The sequence below is a fragment of the Stegodyphus dumicola genome, chromosome 8 (assembly GCF_044657685.1).
Source record: "Stegodyphus dumicola isolate Sdum_Otavi_A_Nest chromosome 8, ASM4465768v1".
NCBI classification, from domain to species: Eukaryota; Metazoa; Arthropoda; class Arachnida; order Araneae; family Eresidae; genus Stegodyphus; species Stegodyphus dumicola.
In genome coordinates, this window is record NC_140775.1 from 152842935 (window position 1) to 152859852 (window position 16918).

At 32.2% G+C, this 16918-nt stretch overlaps 1 long non-coding RNA gene across 1 annotated transcript in view; it reads right to left on the reverse strand.

Moving 5' to 3' along the window:
* Positions 1 to 837: 837 nt before the first annotated feature.
* Positions 838 to 16918, reverse strand: part of LOC146996003 (uncharacterized) — a 263871-nt gene continuing 247790 nt past the window's right edge. Inside the window, exon 5 of the long non-coding RNA XR_015042903.1 lies at positions 838 to 961. This is a non-coding gene — a long non-coding RNA (uncharacterized LOC146996003). The remainder of the gene's footprint in view (positions 962 to 16918) is intronic.

The window sequence follows — 16918 nt, forward strand, 5'->3', positions numbered from 1 at the left end:
AAAAGCACATTATAAATTCCCGCTTTTAAAAGGAAGCCGGGGATTAAGGAACCCCATTGCCAAATCGTGGTGGTGACGAATTATTATGTCCCACTTTTTTTAGTTCGGGCGCCACTGTAGATTCGTAAGGATTTTCTTTAAGCATTAGGGTGAAAAATGTGCATTCCCCTCGCCGTGACACGAGCCTTGAACGTCTCGAATACACGTCGAGTGCGCTATCGTTTCACCATGAAGCCATGCTGGAAGGAGGGAGAAAAAACCTTATAACTGATGTTTGATTATTTTAACAGACACTTGAGACAAAATCATGCTGAGCTTAATTATACCCCACTATCAACAATTTCTCGAGAAATCCTGAGAAAACAGCTTCTCTCAAAAATTTAAATGTTGAGAAATCAGAAACCCTTAAAAGATTTTTTTTCCAGCTGAGCGAATAAATATTTAAAACCAGAGAATAAAAAACATAATTGGTATTGTCTAGCTCATTCTAGAAGCAACGAATGCATTTTACGATCGTATAATTTAAACATGCTTTCAGCTAACGGAAAATAAGGTTAAAAAATACGAAAACGCCTTTTTCTTTCATGCATACATAACAGGAAAGGTTTAGATGCTATCAGTCAAGACTATTGGAATATCGAAGAAGTTCTTCGATTAGAACTCCGATCCCATGCATACTGATTACTTCTATCAACTAGTAATCTTTATTCATAATCAGTTTACATATACGAAGAATTATATGCAAGATATACTGATACAAAATTTGAGATTATTAGTGATGCTCATTTTTAGGGAAGTTTGGTGATGAGTAAAAGAGTCTTGATGGCTTACCAAAAGAAAATGCTTTTCTGCTTCACCACACGCCGGGTCTGTTATTTGATGACGATCTCTAGCAGACGATTTGGGGCTATCTTTTGTTTATTTCCGTGCCATTGCCTCCTTACTTCTTCCATTTCAGGTCCTGAAAAAAAAAGTGAACAAAAAACTATTCATTTTGAAAAGAATAGCTGGATATTTATATGATTACTAAAATGGCTTCCGGTCCATTTGGATATCAGGAATTTAAGCACTGAGAATGGGCAACAACAAGAGAGCCAGGAAACGAGATTCAAAGGAATGATGATATTTTTGTGTGCAGGAGGATAATAATCATTTTAATCTTCTGAAAAATATTTTTTTACTGTTCTTCCAATCTCATCAATAAAGAAAAACTGAAGATGCTGATAAAAATATAGTTCGACTCCGTAGATTTTAATTAAAAATGCTGCTCAAAAAAAGTAACCGCTTGCTTCAGTTGCTTAAATATGATACTAGATATTTACTTCCTAACAAAGTTTCATAAGTACAAAAATTTAGATTAGCATTACAAGCAGGGACAAGTGAATAATAAAATTTAAATTTTTGTATTCTTTTCATAGAATAAAACTTTGATTGATAAAAAGATTTATTGTGCTTATTTAATTCAAAATTTAACTTCAATGCTTTGTAGAGTCATTAGTATAATCTCTCTTAATCGGCACTCAGTTAACTGGTATAAACTAAGGGAACGTTTGAAGATCTAAATTTAAATCCAAAATTTAGGCTTATGCGACTGAAAAAAAAATGTATGGACTGGCAATCTGAAGACTTAAATGTGCGAAGCATTTGTGTTATGCATCTACCGCCCAACATAAGGACCTTATTCAAGCAACATACCAAGGAATCACCTAGAATATAAGGAACTACTGATTCCTTTTTATACGACTTAGCCTTGAAGGTATAGTGCATTAATTTTCAGAAATATTTCACATTGAATGGGATCAGATTTACTTTGTCCTTTGCTCGGAAAGAGGTAAAGAACATTACTTTACGTGGCTGTTGACGTAAATTCAGTCATGTGATGATATTTGCGGAAGATGAGTCGAGTGACGAAGATTCTTTTAGTTTTTAGAACGGGTCACTGTGTGTGGCCGACATGTTGAATTTAGTGACATGCTTGGAGAAGTTAGTGAAGAGAATGTTCGAATTAGGTGGGTGTAAGGAATTTTTTTCTCGTCGCACTCTTTCAAGATGACAATAAAATAGTCGAACGTATTCTGCGAAATAAGAAAGATGATGATGAGGGGAGGATGAAGACGAAGACGGCACTCAGAACAAGAATGCTCCTTTTGAGAAAGCTGAAAAAGGATTGTAGATTTTCATTGACGAGCAATGTTCATCTCTGTCAGCGCATGATGCTATAAAGCTTCACTATATATACAGCGATTTTTTAAAAGTCCGGCGAAGCAGGCATACATTTTCTCGTAAGCAGGCATACATTCGAAGTTATATGCCTTCACACTGAGAAATTCGTAACTTTCTATAACTTGTGATTCGTAAATTGTGATAGCATATTTATGATGATTTTTTAAATGTTGCTTATTTTTTCCTAATATGTAAAAATTATGCACAAGCATTTTAATTTTAAAAATTCGATTTTTTGTATTATTGATTTAATTAATCGATAGATCAAAACATGCGCCCAATGAGCTTCGCATGATACAATTTTTATATAGGTGGCATCACAAAACATGCAAGTTCTAGAAAATATATTTAATTATCCGGAAAAATCTCTTATCCGCAATCGGCGAGGTCCCGTTCGTTGCTGCCAGTTAAAAGATTTCCTACTGTACTTCGGTAATCTGTATAATTGTTCTCGAACGGCTTCCTGAGTTTGATACAAAAAGAATTTCAGTGATTTCTAATTAATTAAATGATAATGTTTTATGAGATGAAATGTTTACTTTATAAAACCCATACAGAAAGTTAGATTTTATTCTTCAGAATCACTTTCTCCCTCTTTATCATCCGTAGAGGGACACAGTTTTTATAAGGTTTTATAAATGTCGTAACTCTAAGGCTAGGTCTTTGATCTTTCTGAATCACATTACCAGAGTTCAAAAAATGAAATAATATAAAATAAAGCAAAATATCACTGTTAAAAGATGTGGTAGATAATTCGTTGATTTCTTGCTGCTTCAACCATTTCCGCAAATACGTAGGTATCTCGAGTAGCTGTTGCCTTGTGGAGTTAAGTGAATTTAGCGTAATTTTTATCAAAACAATGAAGAAACATGAAAATTGCAATCTGGAGACTTTTTATTGAAGAAGAAAACCTTCAATGAATAACATACTTTCCAGGAAAGTCTCATTTTTATATTGGTTATATATTTGAATTCTTATTTTATAGATTAAATAGTTCAACATTCATACAAATTACAGTCTAATATCTCAAAAAAGAGCTTATCATTAAAAATATCTTTTACATATTAAAAAAATTAAAATGCAGAATATCGCAAAAATTTCAAAAAAAAAAATTCTCAAAAATTCGTTAACATACGCGGTACCATTAAAAATTAAAAAATTTGTAATTGAAAAATTGTAACATTATAAATTTTTAAAAAAATGGTTTTGTATCCGTTGCATGTTATGTGGCTCACAAATATCTTTCATTAATTACAGTAAAGTTGCAAATTTACGAAAAAATCCCAAAGGGCATATGGATATAAATTGAAGGTTTTATGTTTTGCGCAGGCGCAACGTCAGTTTCTAAATTTCATCAGTTCTCATTCGCCAACTTCTACTCGGACAAAATTCTATGAGTTAAGTCAGCTTTCCTCAAACTGTGGCCCGTTGTCCACAAGTGGTTCTCGAAGCTTGATCACACGGTCCTCCTGGATTTGTAAAAATATCCTGTTATTTATGAACGAAATTAACTAGATTTTTCACCATTTCTGGCTGATGGCATGTGGCTAAATATATTGGTGAATCTTTCAGATATAATTTCAAAACTAAAGGAAATTAATCTCTGTATGTAAGCTAATTCTTTGCCTATGAGAAATTAAAGGTGTCTGAGAGCAAACTAGATTTGTGGGTTAGTTTTGTAAAACAGAGAAATGTTTCTCCACCATTTCCAAGCTTAAAATCTTTTTTAGTAGAAAATTATACCGTTGCTGGAAAAGAATAATGCAATGCATTAGTTTGCATCTCGTATTTGAAACTCATTTTTCAAGTGATAAATATAACGAATTTTTAAGGGTTCTTGATCCGTTGCGGTTTCGAAAAAAAAAAAAAACTGTCATAATGACGAACAGTTAACTGAATTCTGTAATGATACCGGTTTTCAAAATGAAATTCCAAGTAGAAGATATTTTAAACTACTAGACATCGTTACGAGTGAAAGCTGAGTATACTGAACTATACAATGGTGCTTGAAAAATTATTATTCGGTTTGCTTCTCCATATCTGTGTAAGAAAATGTTTTCATTACTCACTTAAAAACAAAAGGCAGAAATCAACTTATGAGGCGATCTTAGATTTAAGCTTATCAACATCTATTCAAACATAGAAGACCTGTGTAAGAAACGACAGGTTCAAACAAAGTCATTAATGTTAGTAGCAACATTTATTTACATTTTAGTTAGTAAGATAAAAATTATCCAAACTGTAATAGACTGGAATTATTAAAAGCCTTTTTTCCCCATGGCGGGTACAAGTCGTCACAGACGTTGGTCTTTACTAAGGCGGTAAGTGGTGGTCACTTTATTATGGAGGCCCCTTAAAGTGGGCCACCTTTGCTTCCTACGAAAGGACGGACAGTTACAACTATGCCGTCTTCGGGATTCGAATCCGGGCCCTTTGGTATCGCGAGCGGCTTAATACCAGTGTCAAATTAAAGAAATTATAATTAATTGTATTTTAAAAATATAAATAAACTGAAAAAAAACAGTCTAAAAAATTACCTTCGAAGTGAACAAGAGTAAGATGGTACCGTTCTGATTTATAAAAGCGATCCTCAGACGAAAACAATTTGAGAAATACCGTGTTAAGTACAAACAATGCGGCTCGCTCAAGATATAAAAGCAATTTAATATAACTATATTAAATATCTTTGTTAGACCAATTTTTAAAGCGATTTAAATAAAAATTTATTAAATGCAGATGCTGAAATAAATCTTCTCTTTCTTAGTCTTTCTAGCTGGCTATTTAATCATTTTAGAATTCAATGTTCGATAAAAGTAATAGTATAAGAAAAAAATGTTTACAGATTGTGTAGGAGTACAACAGTTGTAGAAAAATCTCCCTCGTCCCTTCTAACAAAAGAGACTAAAATTCGTTCAGTTATTCACCAAATATCTCCTCCAGGCAACATCTTGGTGGACTTCAGTGGACAGAGTCATCACCATCTTCTTAGTATCAGTTGGCTAGAAGTTTACTTCTGTTACGCAGTTTGGTCTTCGAGGGCAAGAACGTAATACCCGTTGCTGTGGCTACCGTCTTTTCTCTGAAGCTCAAGCCAGGGTTACTGACCAAGTTGCATTCAGCTACACGGTATCAATGGTTTCATCTTTTTTCAGTAAACATTGAGTAGGGTATTAACTCTCATAAACCAACTGGGGCAAAGCCTTAAGCTTCTTCTGGCCTTACCGATGTCAGCAAATCTGTCTCCGACTTAAGGTAGATTTCTTCTTCTTCTTTTTACTTTGCAACTTCACAAAAGGAACGACTGATAGAAAAGTAAAAGGGGGTTAAATATTTAATACCCCCATACTCTAACAAACGTAGGATAAAGCTTAAAAAGGTAAACGTCGAAGAGTGAAATGACTTTGAGTAAAAGAAAGGCCTTTCCATACGAGGTTTATTTTTTCGGTATTTTCAAAAATATATGTTCTCATTTAGTATATGTCGTGTCCACAAAAGACATTACCCTACCTTTATTTTCCCAACCGCCTATCGTAGACCTATATTTTCAATACAAAAATGTTTAAAATGATACAAATATTCATGTTTTGGTAATTTTAAATTTAAAGAAATCAATTTTGTGCAAAATTATGAAATCTAACTTTTCATATACCTCTGGTCCTTATACTTATAACTAGTAGAAGTACTCGATGCCAGTTAAGTTAGATTGAGAGTAATGCATCTAACAACAGAGAGAACGATACCGCTGTAATTTTTCTCTAATAACGATGCAAAAAGTACGATTCATAGTCATACATTTTTCAGTCTGATGCTATATGGAACCCATATAAAAAATTTCGATAGAAAAATAAGCTAATTCTCTCTCATTATATCAGCAACAATGGCACGCAATTTTTAACGATTTTCGTCTTTATAATCAAATGGTCGTAAAAGCTCAAGTTCCATCCAATATTTCACCTATCCTCAATTTTAGGCGATTAAATATGGCAAAAAAATTATCATAATTGATCAGAAATCAGTAAAGTGAAAAAACAAACACACAAACAGATATTCTTCTTTATATGTACAGATTTTGTAAAATTTACAAATTTTTGATTAATAAACTCTACGATTGAAAGCGAGCAGTAGCAAAACGTTTCGGAATAAAGCATTTTTATCTCTAACGTCCGAGAGTGTTGCCACCCGTGTGCGAAAATCTTTCAGAGTTTTTAATTAATATTTCGCCTGATTAATGTCGTACGAAGATGGGAATAGTTGAAATGACTTCCCACGAATTTTTGTAATCGGGAATTATGTATTTAATGTTTGGCAATACAATTTTTATTTCATCGTAAAACTTTTTATTAACAAGCTTCAGGATTTGAAAGCGAGCAGTGGCAACAACTTTTAAAATAAAGCAGATTTTCATCTCTGGCTTGCGAGACTGTTGCCACTCAGAAAAATGAAGGAGAAAAGTATCGTTTTTCCGAGTTTTTAATTAATATCTCTTATTTTAGCTACTTGTTTTTGGAAAAAAGTGGACATCGACCTTTTCTAGGACGCAGAAAAGAACTGTGTAAAGTCTGGTGACGATAGCTATAGTAGTGATTGAGTTATTAGCGAACAAACACACAGACTTTCTTCTTTATACAGATTACGAAAATTTTGTATCTGTTATAAAAATAAAAATAAAAATTTTGGCTTCGATCCAAATATGTTGGCCATATATGTATGTACACGTGTAAGTATAAGTGTACACGTATAAGTGCGGAGTGTAATATCTTTGACACTTGTCGTAGATTAAATAGTTGGGCGTCAATTGTGAAGAACACGTGAAAGACTATGAAAGGCCTGCTTTAAAGAAATAGCATCACAGAATGCCTGATACCAACTCAGAAAATATGATTGATTGAAAGCTGAATAGTATGCGAATATCATGATTACCGAGTTATGCCAGGTAATGCACTTTTACGATCAGAGGGAGCAAGTCAAGTATGATAGCCTGCTTTTACGACGTCCACGTACTTCTCATCATCGTGGGGCCATAAAAGCCGGAGCTAGTAAAAACACGCTTCTGAGAGGAGAGAGAGCTTTTGCAAAATGGGACGAAAAATGCATTATTCTGCTAGCGCATTAGAATCCTTAAATGGTTGATATGCATATAAAAAATTGCATTTGCGTGAAATTTGTCATTGGCTCGCATCACTCAGCCACTTTTTATCTCTAAATAAATGTAATTTATTTAATTTCATTAATTGTCAGCCAATTCTGTTGAAAGTACTTAAAAATAATGAACATTCTATTATTTTAGATTTTGTTTAACATCATTTTAAAATTTAAATTTCCAGCTCCTTTTCTTAAAGATTTATCATTACACGTGTGGTTGCCGACCGGAAGAGATTTCTGAAGCTTTATGGAACTCATTCTAATTTGTCATTTTAAAAATAGGCACTTCAAGGTCATAGCGATCCTCCCTCATTTACTTTCGTAATGTGTGTCATTATCATCTCACAAAGAAAATTGGAGGATTTAGCGAATTATAACATTCGGCTTTTTCTTGCGACAGTCGTTGCCATGGTTATGAATAATACTCGTAGTTTACGGGGGAGAAATAACCTTGAAATGCCTATTCTTAACTAAAAGACTATAGACTTCATTATAAGCTGTATAGTTTTTCGGTGAATTTGTACCTAGATTCAGTACTAGAGCAATAGCAAGGAAACAGATCTGAAATAATTATTTAATTTAAAAAAAAATTAAGTTGACCTTTTTTTTTAAAACAAATAGACCCCTCTAAGATTTTTTGGAGTAGAAAACATAAACAAATCGAAGCAATTTCTTTACGATGTGATAAGAACGTAGCTCACGGTGTTTCTGACGTCATCATAAATTCAGTCAACGTAGGTTTGGTAAGTTACGGACTGTAATTCGATTCTTGGCCATTTGATTACGTATATATGTTTAGACGAAAAATCTTAGGACCAGACTGCTATTTTCTGTTGTTTGAATCTGAATTTCTTTTTTCAATTAATTCTCATTTAATTTTGGGCTATTATTTTTCAGTTAATTTATTTATATTCGTTGTTAGGTGCTCTTTCACTTTTGTATCGTTAGCATTATTTTATTAGTTCTTTGAGATGATGGTTTATTTTCTTTTTTATTCTGTCAAAAAGTATTTTATTTTTGTAACAAGATAGTTATTTCAATTATGAACACACATTTATGTCTGAGCTTCTAAAATTTTAACTCTGTTTAGTTTAGACTGTATGTACTGATTATTCTAAACATTTTTCATTTTTAAATTACTCCAGTAGATTTAGAATAAAACATATCAAAAATAAACATAGTGGATATTCCCTTCAAAAATATATTTGAAAATGTCAAATTTTATTTACGCTTTAAAGAGTACTGTAGTTCGTTAAAATAGTTTTGTGTGCTTCCATTCACATTTACATTACATAAGTTTTTGTCTTGTCTGTTTTAATTTTAAAAAAAATTATTATTATTTCTCAAGCATAGGTATGTTAAGCCAAGCATTTGAAAGATGCTGCTAAATTTTATCCCCGATGCTCGTTATTCACTCTTTAGTCAATGAAATTATAATACTATAATGTATTTCTCCCGCCTTCTTAGCATGCCTTCGTGGTGTAGTGGTCAGCACGCTCGGTGCGTATTCGAGAAGTCTGTGGTTCGAATTTCGGCGAAGACACTGCTTATTTTCACGTCTTCCTGCTTCCAAATAACCTCATGTCTCTACAGTGACTCCCGAACTAAAAAAAAAAGATGGTGGTTGATGATTCTCCACCACCAGGATTTGGCGATTTGGCCCCCTAATCCCCAGTCGCCCTTTAAAAGGGGGAGTATATAAGGTATTTTTACCGCCTTCGTGGTGTAGTGGTCAGCACGCTCGGCGAGGACATTGCTCATTTTTCACTTCTTCCAGCTTTAAATTTACCTAATGTCTCTACAATGCAACTTAAACTTTGGAATCTTTCTCACACATCATCAAAATATTAAAGAAAGCAATTAACGAGACACGTGGAAACATCAAGGAATAGTGTTGAAAATTAAGTACACGTACATTCATGGGCTACGATCGCAGGAATTTTATTACAATTGCCAGTTGCCCACTTTTATTTAAGACTAAAAAAATATTACTTTTCTTAATAAATTAATTTTAATAGATATATTTTATTAATATTTAGGCATTTTGTTAACACATTAAAAAAAATTAAACTAGAGAATAGTATCTTTCTCCACGACCATATCCCCGAAAGCAGAACGCGCTGCAGAATTCTCTACGAGAAACAATCATTTTGATAAAAATGGAAAATGATGTCACGATGAAACTTGGTATGCTTAAATGATCGCAATAAAAGAGATACATTTATTGCCATTAAAGAGAAGAAAAAAATTTTAGAGCATGGTTCAAAGAATGTAAAGAAATTTAGAAAGTTTTTCAAAGGATTTATGATTGTTGCTGGCTTTTTATACAATGATAAATAAAAATTAAAGAGAGTGCAGAAAACTGTTAAGGTCAACAGGAACAAATTTATAACCAATTTTCAAGTATGAAGTACCTTCTCTTTACCTACAGTGCCATTAATCAGTAGAAGTACATCGAATCAAAACAAACAGCCGCACGTCAAAATCCACTGTTAATTTCCTGGAAAAAAGGAAACAGAAACATGTATTAAGGTCGTACACTTCACTCGTATTCCTACTAGTCTGCTGATGTATCATCCACGGATTTTTGGGCTTTTGGACTTTTAAAAAGCGAATTGTCCAACAGTCGACTTACAACCCTGCTTGGACTTTTTAAAGCTGTTCAAAAGGATTGGGGTAAAATACCTCTTTCGATGCTAAAAATGGTTTTATTGTATTTGAAATTACGGTATAGAAAGGTAGTGAAGAAAAAGGGTTATCAAATGGAACATCTAAAAACAAAAAATTTTAGGTAACATATTTATGTAAATACAGTGAAAATCGTCTAAAAATATGCAAACAACTTCTATATTTCTTTTTTATAAATAACTAGCGGAAGTACCCGATGCCAGTTAAGTTAGATAGAGAGTAATGTGTCTAACAACAAAGAGAACGATACCGCTGAAATCCTTCTCTAATAACGATGCAAAAAAATACGATTCATAGTCATACATTTTTCTGTTTGATGCGATAGAGAACCCACATAAAAAATTTCGATAGGAAAATACGCTAATTCTCTCTCATTATATCAGCAACAATGGCACGCAGTTTTTAATGATTTTCGTCTTTCTAATCAAATGGTCGTAAAAGCTCAAGTTCCATCCAATATTTCACCTACATTCAATTTTAGTCGATTAAGTGTGGCAAAAAATTAATCGTGATTGTTCATAAATCAATAACGCGAACAAACAAACAAACACACAAACAGAAATTCTTCTTTATGTAAACAGAGGGAGAGATTTGTAAAAATTACAAATTTTTTATTAAGGGGACTCATACACCTTAAACCCCTCATGATCTTCGAATATGTGACTGTTGCAAGAATTGGGATATTTTATTTATTTTAAAAGCAATTGCCTCCAATATTTTACAGCTGACTACTTGCAGTTATACTATTCCAAAGCAGTTATACATAATATAACTGCTTTGGAATCTAGTAACCAGAAAGTTTGTGTTGCCACAAATAGTTTTGTAATTTAATCCTCTTTGTGACAAAACAATTCGCCATGTTTCCACCTTGCGCGCATGATATTTTAAAAATGGCTAATGGTACACACTTGAAATTAGATGGTATTCTTTATATGGGCACTATTTTTTAACTGAACCAACAATCTGATGAATATTTTAATATTGAAAAATTTTATGGACCAAATATTATTACAAATATTATTACAAATTTTGTTAATGAAATACATTTTATAAACTCAACTAAAAATAAAATAAAAATTTAACATGAAAATTTTAGAATTTTAGGTTCACAGTAGTTTCCAAATGTTATAAAAGCTATATATTAAACATGGAATTAAATTATGAAACAGAATGTTTTAAACTGTGCGCGCAAGTTGGAAACATGACGAAAAATGTTGTCACAAAGCGGATTAAATTAAAACAAAATTTGTGGCAACACAAACTTTCTGCTTACTATTTCAGAAAGCAGCTATATTATGTAGTCAGCTGTGAAAAGTTGGTAGAAATTGCTTTTAAAATTAATAAGCTATCCCAATTCTTGCAACAGTCACCTATTCGTACATCTTATGGGTTTTAAGGTGTATGAGTCCCCTTAACAAACTCTACGATTTGAAAGCTAGCAGTAGCAACACTTTTCGAAATAAAGCATATTTTTAACCCGAGCGTGCAAGACTGTTGCCACTCGGAAAAAAAGGGGGAAAATTAGCGTTTTCAGAGTTTTTAATTAATATCTCTGATTTTAGAAACAAAGGGGTTTGTCCCTGAAGGAGTACTGTTTTCGTTTTGCGATTTTGCGTTCGTTCACTATAAATGTCCGTTTCACTTTTCAAACTGTTGCCACCAAATGTTAGAGTCCTGCATTATATTTGAAGAAATTAAATAATGAAAAATCTGCACAAATGTATGTAATATTTCTCGCATTGTGATAAAACAACGGTACCTAGATCCATCAAATTTTGAACAACGTAGGTTTCCACTCGAATATGGACATCTGGAAGCCCAAATTTGGAGTTTGTTTTATTATCGATTTCATATTTTGTAAAACTTTAACGAATTGTTGACTAATAAACTCAAGCGAGCAATGGCAACGTTGTGCAGAAAAAACATTTTTATCTCCAGCTCGTGAGACTGTGTATCGGAAATTCTAAAGATATGCTCAATTTAAAACTATTTTGCGATATTGCTGTTAAACTGAATTTTAGGGTTTCAGTGCGAAGAATGTGATATTAATAAATAAAGGTAACAGACAAAATTTTAGAAAAAAAAAAAAAAATCTGAAATGTTTCAGATTTTAAATTACGTCCAAATTAAATTACGTTTTTTTAACGTTTTGTGCGTTATCTTTATTTGTTAAACATCATGTTCTTCGTACTTAAACCATAAAATTCAATTCAACATCAATATCGCAAAATAGTTTTAAAATGAGCATATCTTTAGAATTTCCGATACAAAAACTCACGCGCCGGAGATAAAAATGTTTTTTCTGCACAACGTTGCCATTGCTCGCTTTGAAATCCTTGAGTTTGTTAATCAAAAATTCGTCAAAGTTTTAAAAAATAGGAAATCGATCATAAAACAAATTTCAAATTTCAAATTTGGTCTTCCACATGCTCATATTCGTTGGAGGAATACGTTATTCAAAATTCGATGACTCTATGTACCGTTGTTTTATCACAATACGAGAATTATACATACATTTATGCAGATTTTTCATTATTTAATTTCTTCAAATATAATGCAGGACTCTAACATTTTGTGGCAACAGTTTGAAAAGTGAACCGACATTTATGAGTCCGACGCAAAATGCCAAAACGAAACTAATAGTTCTTCGGGATTCAAATCCCTTTGGACTAAAAACGCCCCTTTGTACGTTATTTTAAATTTAAAACCTTTCGTTTTTTTTTTTTTTTTTTTTTTTTTTTTTTTTTTTTTTTTAGTGAACGTTGACTTTTTCCAGGACGCAAAAAAGAACTGTGGAAAGTTTGGTTATGATAGCTATAGTAGTGACTGAGTTAATCGCGACCAAACAAACAGACATTCTCCTTTATATAGATAATTAGCTACGTTTTGAAATAAGTTTTGCTTTTCGAGCCGAGACTACAATCCTCGGAGTAGTCGATGTTAATATAATGGGAGTAAAGGTCCTCCAAGTCTTGTGGAACTTAAATTTCATTTAATAAAATGAATTTTACGCAAGATGCCGTGCAATACCATCGCGATGTCAAACAATAGGAGGAAGAACGCATTTAAATTTACCCATCACTAGCTTTCTCACGTGTCGACAATGGAAAGATTCCGCAATTATGAGACGATTGCACGAAATTTATTAGCATTGTAAATTCTGGATTTGATTTCGTTATTCTTCATTTACATATAGTAGAAAAATAATTCAACAATCATCTATCTTCCTTCAGAAAATTCACGTTCATCCAGATTAAGAGGAAGTATGTATAATATAGTTTTCCAATACTGCAAGAAAAAAGGGCATCAAGAGATTAATTTTTCCATTTTTATGCAATGATATTGGGATAGATATTGTTGCTTTGTCTGACTATTGTCACACCTAAAACATTATCATACCAAAGGTAATTGTAGTACGAAACAAATATTATACGGTAAAATCACCTTAACTATAAATTGCATTCAAATTTCTTAGAGATTAGTTAAGGTAATATTTGTAATGCAGTTCCCTAGTTTCCAATTAAAGTTAATACATATACAAACTGAAATAGAATTTTAAATAATGAAAACTTGTTATCGTATTCAAAATTGAGGTTTAAAAGCTGACCTAAGCTTGCATACTTGTAGCATAAAATACAGGAATCGATAAAATTTTTCGATTTTTATAATTGATGATATTTTAATCAATGAAAAAAAATTAATTTGTTCCTACATTAGCCGCTAGAACGGCCAGCCGTCTAAAATTGTTAACAAAAATATATAAAGATTTTAATGGATCCGGATAATGCAATTTCACGGGTGGTCTACCTATTAATTAAATAATAGTTAAATAAATCTGCTCATATTGCTTTTAAATCTCTTAGTTTGCTAATTAATAACAAAATTCATTTAAAAGAAAAATTTAACATATTGCGCTTTTCTGAACCACAATACACAGCCGCGTGAAAGATAAGAGTATTTTAAATCAGGCAGTCGCAATACATTGCTCTTAAATCCTCTAGTTTGATGACCAAATTCAAAATGTAAATATATTGCGCTTTGCCTAGCGCCAACACACTTCTTTTATATTGTCGAATTTTCTGATTAAATTTGGAACTCCAATATTTAATGCTTCGCCAAGTATCAACTCAAACTTTTTAAAAACCTAGTTTTTAATCGAAGGTTCCTTAAATTCGCGCAGAATATGGAATAAATCAGAAACAAATTCAAATTCAAAATTCTGTCTTCGAGGTACGCATGTTCTGTTGCAAGATTACGTGTATTAAAAATTTAGTGAGTCTAGGAGATACGGTTTTTCACAGTGCGATTAACACATACATACATACATACGTGCATACTTAGGTAAAGATTAAATAACAAAGATTAGATGTCATATAGTTATTTGATTCGCTAGAATTATTAGTTAATAAAACCTTTTCAGTTATTAAAATTAATTAAATAGGTTTATTTTCAACACTAATTATTTAAAATTAAAAATTGATTATTTATTATTAATTATTGATTATTTACTATTTTATTATTGATCATTTACTGAGGGAATTTATTAACATTGCGCAGAACAAGTATTACAAAATGTATTTTGTGAATCGTATTTAATAAACAAAATTCTATGTCACGTAACATTTCAAACTTTTCCACTAGAACTTGACACACTGAAATTAAGAATCTTAACAAACGCTCAAGTTCGAATGCTCAAGCTAAGAGAAAGGCCGGTACATCTCTTTTTCTTTAATCAAATGATAAAAATAAATGCTTCTTAGGAAAAAAAATTATCTTGACACTTTGACCGGGCAAAAAAATGCGTCAAATAGTCCATCTGTAAATGCAGAAGTAAAATTATTGAAGAAAATAAAAATATTGAAAAATATTAATCTACCGATTATGTAAATGATAAAAATGCGAATTTCTTTATTATCTTATAGTCTAAAAAGAGGTAAACATAATTTTAATGCAAAATGAAAAAAAAAAAAAAAAAAGATCTGAAAGCATTCCGATTTTACATTACGCCCTACAGTATTGCCATTGCTGGCTTTGAAATCGTTGAGTTTGTTAATCAAAAATTCTTTAAAGTATTACAAACTATGAAATCGATCAAATTTCAAATTCCAAATTAGGGCTTCCAGATGCTCATATTCGTTGGAGGATGCTCATATTCGTTGGATGGCCCTTATCACAATGCGAGGAACATAGATACATTTATGTAGATTTTTAATTATTTAATTTCTTTAAATATGATACAGAGCTCTAATATTTGGTGGCAACAGTTTGAAAAAGGGAACCGACAATTATCGTGAACCAGCGCAAAATGCCAAAACGAAATTAATAGTTCTTCTGGGCAAATTTCCCCTTTGAACTAAAAATACCATTTTATGCGATAATCATTTTATTTCGTTGAACGTAGCAACGAAATCTAAATTTTAAATCTTAGAGCTGGACAAGATCAGGTTTGAGAACAGACGAGTAGCAAGTCAAGAGAAACACAGATAGTCTTGCAACTGAGATGGTAACAGAAGCATTCTTGTTTCTCGCAGGTCTTCCAATAACTACCATTTTCCCAAAGTGTCTGTTCAGAACAAAAATCTCTGCGAGATCTTCTAAGAATCACTTTCTCACCACCATCAACAGCTCTCAGAATCTTGCTGCCGATGGTAGAAATTGCAGATTTTAAAATTCCTTCAATAACCAAGAAATGTTGTAAAAAAAATTTTTGACACTCCCGTTTGCTCACGCACACGCACTCAACATGCTCTCCCATAAAAGAACAGCAACAAGAAAGCGCTTCAAAAAAGTGGGAGAAAAACTATAAAAGAAGCGATAAAATTTAGTACTTTTCTGTCACCCTCAACGTTTCTTTTACGCTTTCTTCGTCCCACCTGCTATGTACAGGAGAAGGGCAAGCAAGCAGACCGGAGGGATGTTTCAAGAAAAGGTCATCTCTGCTCGCACTTCCTTGCAAAATCCCCATCTTTTATTCACAGGTGAGCTCAAATTCGGGAGGAATTTCTGAAATTGCATTCTGGCTGGGAAGAGTGTCTTATTTGAATACAAAGCGCAGGAGCAGATACCAGTTCATGCCATCTTTTTTAATGTCTCTTGCGGATATACTTAGAAAAAAAGATTCTCTGTTTAGCGCGCACGCACGTTTATAAGGAAGAACTCGGAAGAGGTGAATACGACGGTAATTAATTTTTATTTCTGACAAATTTTTCCAGTTTTATCCATTTCTTCTCGTGGATTATTATTCTTTACCTTTCAAGAAAGAGGTTTGATGACCTAAGAAAGAAGATTTTTGTGAAAAATCTCAAAGAATTTAAATATCAGCTACAATTTTTTATTTTTATCTCACGCTTGCTGAAAACCACTTGTGTTTTTTGACAAACGTACACAGAGAAAAAAAAAAAAAAAAAAAAAAAAAGACACTTCTATATCCCCCTTTCTACTGAGACGATTGAAGAAATTCAACTTGCGTTTTTCATGTCTCAAAAGCCCGACTTGAGTTATGCATTAGATTTATATATATCATTGTTCTAATACAGGTATTTTGACGCAAAATTGGACTTCTTTCTGAAATGACATGCCAATACTTTTTCCATACTTCGGTTCTACGACTCAAATTATGCCAAACTGCCAAGTTTTGTAAACATCGCAAGAGTAGTTTTTAAAAAATTAGTTCTAAAAATTTTAGCTCCTTAGTGTTAATTAAATTTTATATATATTTAATAGTATCTCTTTTTTTTTTTTTTTATTAAACTTACTTGATTCCTTCTCCCAGAATTTGAAATAGTGGCTTAATCCAAATATAATTCGCACATTTTTTGTAATTTGCTTTTAAAGTTTGTATTTTTAAATACTTTTTATAAATTTT